Source organism: Nerophis lumbriciformis, linkage group LG17 (assembly GCF_033978685.3).
Source record: "Nerophis lumbriciformis linkage group LG17, RoL_Nlum_v2.1, whole genome shotgun sequence".
Taxonomy (NCBI): domain Eukaryota; kingdom Metazoa; phylum Chordata; class Actinopteri; order Syngnathiformes; family Syngnathidae; genus Nerophis; species Nerophis lumbriciformis.
Window position 1 is genome coordinate 2025001 of NC_084564.2, and position 12500 is coordinate 2037500.

The following is a 12500-nucleotide window of genomic DNA, read 5'->3' on the forward strand; positions in this document are numbered from 1 at the left end:
AGACTGACTGCACAGTTCCTGTCTTCACAATAAAAGTGCCGCTCCATCGCGCCTGCGCTTTCAAAACAAGAGTCTCCGAAAGCCAGCGCAAACAAGCTAGCAAGCTACGGAGTTTGCCGCCAATGTATTTCTTGTAAAGTGTATAAAAACGAATATGGAAGCTGGACAAATAAGATGCCAAAAACCCACCACTTTCATGTGGTATTAGACAGAAAGGAAGACTTTTTTTCCTCTTCCATTCGAAAACGTGGACGTTATCATCACTACTGTCTGATTACAATCAATGCAAGTCATCAGAATCAGGTAATACACCAACTTATATTCTAGTCTTCATGAAAGAAAGGAATCTATATGTGTTAAACATGCATGTATATTCATTAAAACACCTTTAACATGTAAATAAAAACGGCAAAATAAATAAATATAAATTATATACTGTATATATCAGTGTATATATATATATATGTATATATATATGTATATATATATATATATATATATATATATATATATATATATATATATATATATATATATATATGTCTTAATAAGGTTATCCAAAAAATAGTGCTCGATACCGTAGTAGAGCGCAATATATGTATGTGTGGGAAAAAAATCACAAGACTATTTCATCTCTACAGGCCTGTTTCATGAGGGGGGGTACCCTCAATCATCAAGAGATTTTAATGGGAGCATTCGCATACCATGGTTTGTATAGGGCACAGAGTGGGTGGGTACAGGCTGGCCTAGGGGCGTGGTGATTGGCTCATGTGTTACCTAGGAGGTGTTTCCGTCTATGGCGGCATGCTGTCACAATTTCGCTGCGCTTGTTGAGGGATGACAGGTCTGGACGGTAAATAATAAACAGTATAATAAACATATATATATATATATATATATATATATATGTATATGATATGTGTGTGTATGTTACTCATTAGTTACTCAGTACTTGAGTAGTTTTTTCACAACATACTTTTTACTTTTACTCAAGTAAATATTTGGGTGACTACTCCTTACTTTTACTTGAGTAATAAATCTCTAAAGTAACAGTACTCTTACTTGAGTACAAATTCTGGCTACTCTACCCACCTCTGGTAACATGTTGCTTTGAGAGCAGAGCTGCAGCACTTGCAAAAATAAGAAGAAGGAAAAAAAGGGGGTGCAAACATGCGGCTGACAAGTTGTGAACGTGAATATTTAAGTGCTTCGTGCGTAAACGCTTCCTGGTCACAGTCGGCGTTGGACCGGGAGCAGACGGGAATCCACCCTCGAGCGCCCCCCCCGCTCTACTTTCTCCGAGCTCATTTGTGGACATTTCCGTCAAGTGTGTGTACAAGAAGCTACGCTTTTATGACGCTTCGCTTTGACATTCACACTTCAGCTCCTAATGCCCAATTACAAATGAGTGCCTATAAGCAAGGCAGCTCAGACTGACACTGAAACATTCAACAGTTGGATGTGCACACATACGTTTGGAGAAACAATTTCCCGTAAGAAATCATGTGACTCTGATTATTTCCTTCCACTCACCCAAAATTACAGTGGAATGTCCATTGAACACCCTTAATTGATTCTAGAACAGGGCTCGTTAAGGAAAAGTTTGTATAGTGAAGTAAATTTCTCCATAAGAAACAATGCAAGTATGAATAGTAGGGGTGTAACGGTACGTGTATTTGTATTGAACCGTTTCGGTACGGGGGTTCGGTTCGGAGGTGTACCGAACGAGTTTCCACACGGACATATTAAGTAGCGTAACGCACGTTGTGTAAACAATGCACACCGAGGCACAACACACGGCATGCTAGCAGCTAACGGCAGAGGTGTGGACTCGAGTCACATGACTTGGACTCGAGTCAGACTCGAGTCATGAATTTGATGACTTTAGACTCGACTTGACAAAATGTAAAGAGACTTGCAACTCGACTTAGACTTTAACATCAATGACTTGTGACTTCACTTGGACTTGAGCCTTTTGACTTGACATGACTTGCCACTTTCCCCAAAATCCAAAGCTTAAAAAGTTATTTGGGAGCGCTCCGTATTTTTCATTTTCTTCGTCTGTCTATCAGCGTGTTGTTCCTGTCAGCTGGTGTGCTGTCAGTACAACAGCCAATTAAATTAGATCTACGTTGTTTTCATCACACAGCATTCATCCAATCAAATTGCAGGACAACCAATGAAGAAGAGTTGTCCAACAACGTGCCAGTGATAAACAATTATGTTAAAGTTGGTTTCGTTCGGGTATAAAAACTACGACTTGGTCAACAAAAAACGAATTGCGGTATGCAAATCACGCAGTTCGAATATTACAGACGGAGACGCAACAACTTCCAACTTCGTTCGACATTTGAAGTTGCACAAAGAAGGGTAAGTTTTGAATGTAAGATAACGTTTATTGGCTAAGTAACGTGACTTTTATTTGCTGTGTAGTTAAATCAGTGAGGCTGCAAACTCACTGCTAACGTTATAACCATAGACATCTTATAAGTAGACGCAGCATGGAGCGCTACTGCCTACTGGCGCAGACGAGGCGCGGGGCCGCCATCTTGGAGTGGTGATCCGCTCCACTCAGTGCAATTCATTTGGCAGGAGCAATGAACTGTCAGCGCATTTAATTCATTTTACCTCACTGAATTCCACTGATTTTCACGCGCTTTTTTGTCATACGTGTAGCTATGATAACAGACACATGTTTTGGCGTGTTTTATTATTCATAGTTTACTTAACAGTAATAGAATATTCTTATACGCTATAAGTGACCAGACGTCCGAGATCAAAACTGGGAATATAATCCCAGAGAAGGGGAAAAAAACGGTCAGCTATTTTTAAATTGAAGAAACAATATGATTAGGTTATATATACATGCGTGTATCCTACATAAACAATGTATAAATACATTGGATATCTATATATCTTAGGGACTGTATCTCTGTTGCTTCAGCAGCAGAGAGTTTATTCTGTCTTGACACTTTGTATTGATATTTTCTATTACATTCTTCCCTTAAATTATAATGTTTGCAGTGATTGTTTTATATGTATTATTTTATGTAAGTCGCTTTGGATAAAAGCGTCTGCCAAATACTTAAACATAAACACATATAAACCCCTGAAAGTCTTCATATCAGCTAAAACCACCAATCTGTTTCACTGGATTCAGAATAAAACCAAATTCGGTTTTACCCAACAATGTTAGTATTTGAATATTGTTACTTGAAGACTTATTCCTGGTTACAATTATACTGTTAAGAAAGTATTGTCTTATACTTTGCCTAAAATGAGAATGCATCATAATCAGTGGCGGCTGGTGAATTTTGTTTTAAGTGGGGCTGAAAGTTTGTAAAGCAAACCCCTGTAGGGGCGTCATCCTCCCACAGAAGATTTTTTTGTGATTTTCACATACAAATATTGAAGATCTTTGATCCTTCTCAACTCTGTGGTAATATTATTTTCATAAAATACAACCAATAGTACGTTAATGTTAAATCTCACTTGTGAAAAGTAATCCCCCGATTCCTATTTTCAACAGTCCGCTCATTTGAGCAGGAAAACGCTGAACACCAGCCCGGCATCTTTGTTTTCTACCTTTCAACTGTCAGTTTAGGCTGCTCGCCGGCTCCTCATCAGCACTTCAAGATGGCGGCCAAATTGCTCACGTCACAGCAACCAATGCTGCGTCTACTTATAAGATGTCTATGGTTATAACGTCATTGCAAACACTGCAATCTGTTGCGTCCACTGCAGTTCGCTACCTTATTCATACTTTTTGTCAAGTGATTTTTTTTTCAAGCAGGGTTGCATGAGGTACCTATACATAACGTTACGTTAGTCAATGTATCACACACAGTAACATTACGTTAGTCAATGTATCACACACAGTAAGGTAACGTTAGACGGTGGTCAGCAGCACCGCGTATTTTAGCCACCTACAAAAAGACAAACATAGTCAAATAAAGGTCAGTTAAAATGTATACTATATTAAGAATATGTGTACATATTGCATAGGGCCCTGACATCTAAAAAGTACAACTCTGTTCATTGTTATGTTCATGTATTTGTTATGTTTTTCATGTGTACGCACACATAAACACACATACAGTATGAGATGAGATCAACGAGCTAAGGTAAGAACAGGATAGAAACTGCTGTGGAACTAGTTACAATGCAATATGCCATGGAAATACAATGTTAACACTTTTGTGCAAATAAGTACAGTTGCACTTGTTTTTTTCAAATGTGTTTATTCTGTAAAGGAATGAGTTACATGTTTAAAATGACTGGTTAATAGTGCTATTTTGAAGTGCAATGTCAGCACTATCTTTTTCCCTGCAATTTCAAATGCACTTGTTTTAATAAATAAATACAGCGTTTTAAAAGCATACACAATCTGTGTAAATATATTAGTCTGTGGTTAAACGACTTGAAAGGACTCGAAACTCAAAATGCAGGACTTGGGACTTGACTTGGACTTGCCCTGTCTTGACTCGGGACTTGACTCGAGACTTGAGGGCAAAGACTTGAGACTTACTTGTGACTTGCAAAGCAATGACTTGGTCCCACCTCTGGCTAACGGGCTAGGATAGACTGACCATACGTCCTCTTTTCACCGGACATGTCCTCTGTCAGGGCGGAGTTTCTTAAATGCCTCAAATGTCCGGCATTTTGAGTTAGGGTTGCGTGTATTTTCAATGTACGTTCAGGGTTAAGAAGGGGTTAAAAACAAAACAAACAGCAGCATTGGTGAGGGAGGGGCAGAGACAGAGAGAGAGAGAGAGTTATGATAAACGAGCATGCGTCGCCAGGCTCTGCTTTTTATCCATAGATTTATCACATTTCATTTTTTATTATCTATAACAGGTGTTAAAAGTGTGCCCCGGAGGCCATTTGCGGCCCACAGCTAATGTTTTAAAGGCCCACGGCACATTCTAAAAAATACTATTAAAATAAACAAAAACATAACAAAAGTGGAATAAAAAAGCTTAAATGTAATTTAGAAAAAGTTGCAATGTTGACTAATAAAACAAAGCTGTTTTTTTTTACTTTCAAACTGTCATTGCTCAAAACATAATATTGAATCAAAATCAATGTTATTATGAATTATTGACCTATCCAAGGTTCCCATTACGTCACATCAAATATTACACTAAGAAAAATATTTTTGGTGGAAGATTTGGCAAATTTGGTAAATAAATAACCCAAAAATGTATATTTTGTTGTGTTCTTACTGTACCGAAAATGAACCGAACCGTGACCTCTAAACCGAGGTACGTACCGAACCGAAATTTTTGTGTACCGTTACACCCCTACTGAATAGTGGCTTTCAGCTTCGACAAAAGTCCATATTTTCGTGCAGGTTTGTACACTTTGAACATGGTTTCCTGCTGACCCCACTGTGGACTGGACTCTTACTGTTATGTTGGATCCACTATGGACTGGACTCTCACTATTATGTTAGATCCACTATGGACTGGACTCTCACACTATTATGTTAGATCCACTATGGACTGGACTCTCACTATTATGTTGGATCCACTATGGACTGGACTCTCACTATTATGTTGGATCCACTATGGACTGTACTCCTACAATATTATGTTAGACCCACTCGACATCCATTGCATTCGGTCTCCCTAGAGGGGGGGGGGGTTACCCACATATGCGGTCCTCTCCAAGGTTTCTCATAGTCATTCACATCGACGTCCCACTGGGGTGAGTTTTTCCTTGCCCTTATGTGGGCTTTGTACCGAGGATGTCGTTGTGGCTTGTGCAGCCCTTTGAGACACTTGTGATTTAGGGCTATATAAATAAACATTGATTGATTGATTGATTGATACTCTACATCAAACATAACAAGTGGGTGATGAATTAACTATCTTTATCAACAAGTTAAAACAACTTGGCTCTCAGCATCAAGGGTTGGAATTGGGGGTTAAATCACCAAAAATGATTCCCAGGCGTGGCCACCGCTGCTGCCCGCTGCTCCCCTCACCTACCAGGGGGTGATCAAGGGTGATGGGTCAAATGCAGAGAATAATTTCGCCACACCTAGTGTGTGTGTGACAGTCATTGGTACTTTAACTTTAACAACAACAACAAGCTGAACTCTGCTGTATACTCAGAAATCCCTCACAAACAATCAGAAATCACAAAAATACCTACTTACTGTCCATTCATTTTCTACCGCTTGTCCCTTTCAGGGTTGCGGGGGGTGCTGGAGCCTATCTCAGCTGCATTTGGGCGGAAGGCGGGGTACACCCTGGACAAGTCGCCACCTCATCGCAGGGCCAACACAGATAGACAGACAACATTCACGCTCACATTCACACACTAGGGACCATTTAGTGTGCATGTCTTTGGAGGTGGGAGGAAGCCGGAGTACCCGGAGGGAACCCATACCTGCCAACTACTCCGGTTTTCCCGTAATTAGTACGGTTTTCATCAACCTATTCCGGGTTACGGTTGCAGTGATAAAAAATACGGTTTTTCATTAATTAAAAAAAAAAAAATTTTTTTTAAGTTTTATTCACGAAATCGCGTAACAACAATGACAATCGACACTGCTTCCCGTAACTTCCTATCGAGCCATTCCGAATGCCATGCGCGAGGCTATTTATAGCACCGCTGCCAAGCACGAGGCACCAGTTGCCATTGTTTCCAAACGAGCCAACGATCATGGAATCAGCCGGAGAAAAATGGCAAACGAGTCTTAAACCGAAAAGAAAACTGCAGTCATTCCGTGAAGAATATTCAAAAGCCTATCCGGGAATAATGATCCCTTCCAAAAAGGGTGAAAACTACGCGAATTGCACCTTGTGCAGACAAGATTTTTCGATCGGACACGGAGGAATTAGCGATGTAAAAGACCACGTTGGGACAAAAAAACACAAGTCTAATGCCGTTGCTAGCGATACAAGTGGAACACTTTCAACGTTTTTCGTCGCCCAAACAGATTCTTTGGATGTGATAAATGCCGAAGTTTTATTTACGGAGGCAATAATAGAGCAAACAAAAAGGTAATGACACCAATGTTATCTATTGGAATTGTTTAGTACTGTTATACTGTTAAAAGTGTTTATACTATTTATGCTTTCAAGTCCAAGTTGAAGAAATCTTGTTAAATGTTGACAGCATAACTACCAAAATACAGAAGTATGTCCTTAATATTTTTGCAGTGCTATTTCTGTTGAAAAGTTCAAATGATTACATTAAAGATGTGATGTGCCACTTTTCAAGTGTCTGATGGCTTAAATTAATTTTCATTCATTTTTCATATTTTGAATTCTTTTGAAAGGCTTACAAAAAAACTACATTTGAATTGTAATTCCATGCTATTGACAGGACTATTAATTTTAATGAAGTTAGCTTACCATGTTTACAGTATGATAATTGTGATAGAAATGTGAATTTTAGGCACAGAATATTTTTTACAATTGAACAAGGCAGTAGATTATACAAGCTTGGACAGAAAGTTAATAATGACACCAATTTTTTTTTAATGGAATTGTTTAGTACTGTTTTACCATTTGTTTACTGTAAAAAGTGTTTATACTTTCAATGAACAAATTGAAGTCTTGTGAAAGGTTGACAGGATAACTGGCATTAACTGTCAAAATAATTTCAAACTATTGAAGTTAGCTTACAGAATAAACATGTCAATCAACCCATATGATTTTTGCTGTAATATTTTTGTTTTGAAAAGTCACTGTGACTGATAGAAAAGTGATGGTTTTAGCAACATTTTAACCTGTCTGAATGCTAATAATCATTTTGCGTCGGGGGGGCGAAGGAACCCCCCACCAGGACTTTGTCCTGGACCTACCGGGGCCTGCGGCCCCTGGACCCTGGCTACTAGGTTTTTCTGATTTCAAAAGTTGGCAGGTATGGGAACCCACGCAGTCACGGGGAGAACATGCAAACTCCACACAGAAAGACCACCAGCCCGGGGATCGAACCCAGGACCTTTGTACAACCATATTGCTATACAGAGGCGGGTAGTAACTTGCTACATTTACTCCGTTACATCTACTTAAGTAACTTTTGGGATAAATTGTACTTCTAAGAGTAGTTTTAATGCAACATACTTTAACTTTTACTTGAGTATATTTATAGAGAAGAAAGATTAGATTAGATTAGATTTATTGGTCCCCTTGGGGAAATTCATTGTCACTGCCGTACATTTAAACACTAGACATTACACATCACACAAAAAAAAAATAAAAATAAAAAAAATAACAGAAAGACATCATACATGACTAACACACATTTACAGGCTTGTCAGACAGGTCGGCCGGGCCTGCTGTTAAGGGTGGCTATAGCTGCAGGGATCAGGCTACGCTACTTTTACTACGCTCCATTTATCTACATTCAGCTCGCTACTCACTTTTATCGATCTGTTAATGCACGCTGTGTTTGTTTTGGTTTGTCAGACAGACCTTCAAAGTAGGATCTATCACATGCCTGCGTTTCACTAATCAAATACAGTCACTGGTGACGTTTGACTCCGTTTCACCAATCAAACAGAGCCAGGCGGTCACATGATTAACTGCACATAAAGTTTAAGTGGCAACAAGCTTAAGCTTACATGAACTCAACGTCAAATTTGAGGAAGCACATGGCGGTAAGTAACGTTAGTAGATATTTTGGCTGTCACCGTAGGCTGATGTTAGCTTCCCTGCTATGAATCACTGTCAAATGTACATCGTGTGGGGACATTTATTAACGCACTGCAGCCTCATAGACGCACACACACACATACACACACACACACACTCACGCATGCATACAAACACCAATCAAAATTGCACAGTGTGTTCCCAGGTGCAGCCCACACCTATCAGTTTATGGTTTGCGTAAAGGCTAACTTGTTATTTTCCTTTGTAATCTCTGCCTACTGAGCCTATGGTGCTGTTAAGTTATTGTGGCTCAATTTGTCAATTTTAATTGTAATTATTATTAATTTTTATATTATTGTTTTAGTTGCTTAAGAGATATTCCTGGCTCTGAATTTGCTATTTTAATGTTTTTGTGCATTATTTGTTGCCGTCATCATTAAAGGAACAGGTTACTCATCAGTTACTCAGTACTTGAGTAGTTTTTTCACAACATATTCACCATTAATTAGTTGCTTATTAACATGCAAATTAGTAACATATTGGCTCTTAACTAGTCATTATTAAGTACTTAACTTAACTAGCCTCATTATAACCCTAACCCTCGAACCATACTTGCCAACCCTCCCGAATTTTCCGTGAGTCTCCCGAAATTCAGAGCTTCTCCCGAAAAACTCCCGGGACAAATATTCTCCCGAAAATCTCCCGATTTTCAGCCGGAGCTGGAGGCCACGCCCCCTCCAGCTCCATGCGGACCTGAGTGAGGACAGCCTTTTTTCGTGACGGGAGGACAACAGGGTGACAAGAACTAAATCATCCAGACTAGAGATAGATTGTATTATTATGTTTATTTTACCTAAAAATAAATATATTTATTAATTAAAAAAAAGAAATACATTTTTACTATATTTTGCTAAAAACATCAAAAGTAATTGTATTTTTATTTGTATTTTTTCGTGACTCCTTATTACATCCAGCCATAGAATTATACACTAAAATAAACATATTTCAAATAATTTATTTTAAATGATCATAATAATTCATTTAAAATGACCATATTTAATTATTAAAATAATTGCTTGTTTATCAACAACTTTAGCATTTTATTCATTACATTTTGAAACTCTCAGAAGCCAAGTTATGTTATATTCCTTAATATTTATTTATGCAAGTTTGAAGTATCAATTATCTAAACACAGTTTTGTTTGCATGTTTTCAGGATGTAGATATCTACATATATATATATATATATATATATATAAATATATCTACATACATACATATATATATATATATATATATATATATATATATATATATATATATATATATATATATATATATATATATATATATATATATATATATATAATATGTATGAAATATTTGACTTGGTGAATTCTAGCTGTCAATATACTCCTCCCCTCTTAACCACGCCCACCCCCACCTCCCGAAATCGGAGGTCTCAAGGTTGGCAAGTATATTATGTCAGACCCACTCGACATCCATTGCTTTCGGTCTCCCCTAGAGGGGGGGGGTTACCCACATATGCGGTCCTCTCCAAGGTTTCTCATAGTCATTCACATCGACGTCCCACTGGGGTGAGTTTTTCCTTGCCCGTATGTGGGCTTTGTACCGAGGATGTCGTTGTGGCTTGTGCAGCCCTTTGAGACACTTGTGATTTAGGGCTATATAAATAAAGATTGATTGATTGATTGATTGATATGCCTCTAACGCTAACCAAATAACTCTAAATTAAATTTTTAACTTACTTAGAATATGTTCCCCTAGTGTCCAAAAAACTGTAAATTAAGTCTGTCATGTCTGTGTGATCAGGTTTTATTTTTGGACTTTTTGTGCACTTTTGTTTTGTTTTGTCACCATAGTTACCCATTAGTTTCACCTGTCATGTCACGCACCTGTTTTGAGTCACGCACCTGTTGTTAATCATGTCCATAAGTATTTAAGTTCATTCATTTTCTGTTGTTCGTCCTGACGACCTCACAACACATTTATGCTCTGTTCATGCCTGATACTTCTTTTCATGTCAATTCCTCAAGCAACTACTTTTGTCCAAGCCAAGTAAGTTTTTGTTCCATATTTATAGTCTTTTTGGTTTCATAGTTTGTTCTCCGCCATTGTGCGTGTTTTTTGTTTGTACTTTTTTGCTATAGTCTTTTGGTTTTATAGTTTATTCTCCGCCACTGTGCGCGCTTTCATTTATTCCTTTTTTTGATAATAATAAATCATGTACCTTCATTCCCGTCTCGCACGATCCAACTTTCCGTTGCATCCTGGAAAAGCACACACCAAGTCTTGACAAAGTCTTTGTTACTTAGAATATGTTCCCCATACTAAAGTGTTACCAAAAACATATAACCTTGTCTTGAATTTGAAAAAAAAAACATTTTATTTTTCACTAAAGAAGGGTTGGGTGAATGTGCATATGAAACTGGTGGGGTTTCGCTACCTACAACAAGGTTAAGAACCACTGCTCTAGTGGTATGCTTGCCTTTCACAACCTTCCCATGTTGTTTGGACTTGGTCCAGATTTTAGACACAGCTGACTGTGAACAATCAACATCTTTGGCAACACTGTGTGATGGTTTGCCTTCTTGAAGAAGTTTGATTGGTGTCGAAGTTTGATTGGTGTCAGTCCACCTGGTGCAACACTCCTTTTTAACTGCGGACTAATGAACACATTTCATCTGATGCGAGTGTTGGCTTTGGATATGCAACATTTTCAGAGGGATTCCATCAATTTTTCCTCAGAATTCAGTGATTCCATAATTTTTAATTAGGGCCCGCAATGGCCCTATTGTATTTGTAAGGTTTTATTATTCTTTCTTTCTTTCTTCTTCCGTCGCCTCTTTGAGCACTAATTTGACCCACTTAACATGCTTCAAAACTCACCATATTTTACCCACACATCAGGACCTGTGAAAATTGTCTTTTAATGAAAAAACCGAACCTCAAAAATCTAATTTGCGCTCTAGCGCCCCCTAGGAAAAAAAAAAACTAGACTGCCTGTAACTCCCACTAGGAAGGTCAGAGAGACATGAAACAAAAACCTATGTAGGTCTGACTTACACCTAGTTCTCATAATTGTACATCCTCGGGCTAAAAGCAACAGGAAGTTGGCAATTCCCCCTTCAAGACAAAAAAGTACTAAAAACAGTCACTTTTGCCTCTTTGCGCTGTAATTTGACCCCCTTAACATGCTTCAAAACTCACCGAACTTAACACACACATCAGGACTGGCAAAATTTGAGATCTAATAAAAAAACCTAACCCCAAATCTAAAAATTGTGCTCTAGCGCAATTTTTTTATGAAACGCACAAAAAACTGCTCCACGGATGAAAAAACTGACAGAACTGCCTGTAACTCACACTGGGAAGGTCGGAGAGACATGAAACCTCTCCGTAGGTCTCACTTAGACCTACATTTCATAAATTGACAAACCCCAGCAAAAATCAACAGGAAGTTTGCTATTCCCCCTTCAAAACAATTTTTTTTTAAAAACCGGTCACCTTCCTTCAAAAACGAACTCCTCTGAGCGCTTTTGTCGTTTCGGCTTCAAACTAACACAGGAGAGAGATTGAACCCTTGTGATTACAACAACAGAAGCGCTTTTTTTAATAACTGCTCCGGTTTTGATTTTATGAGCCTTCAAAGAACCGCTTCGCTGATGATGCTGCGCTGCTGTTTTTGTAAGATGGCTGCTTACAAGCAGGATGCACCAGCGTGCCCACACAATACAGACAAGGTAGGTACACTACACAAAAGTATTGGGACACTTAAGCCGAAAAATGGACAAAAGTATTGGGACACTTGGGACTACAACTTCACAAAAGTATTGGGACACTTAGGACTACAAGTAGACAACAGTA

General features: G+C 38.4%; 1 long non-coding RNA gene across 1 annotated transcript in view; it reads left to right on the forward strand.

The window, feature by feature from the left end:
- The window catches only part of LOC133614349 (uncharacterized), a 94061-nt gene that overhangs the window by 80595 nt on the left and 966 nt on the right, over positions 1–12500 (forward strand). The window lies entirely within an intron of this gene.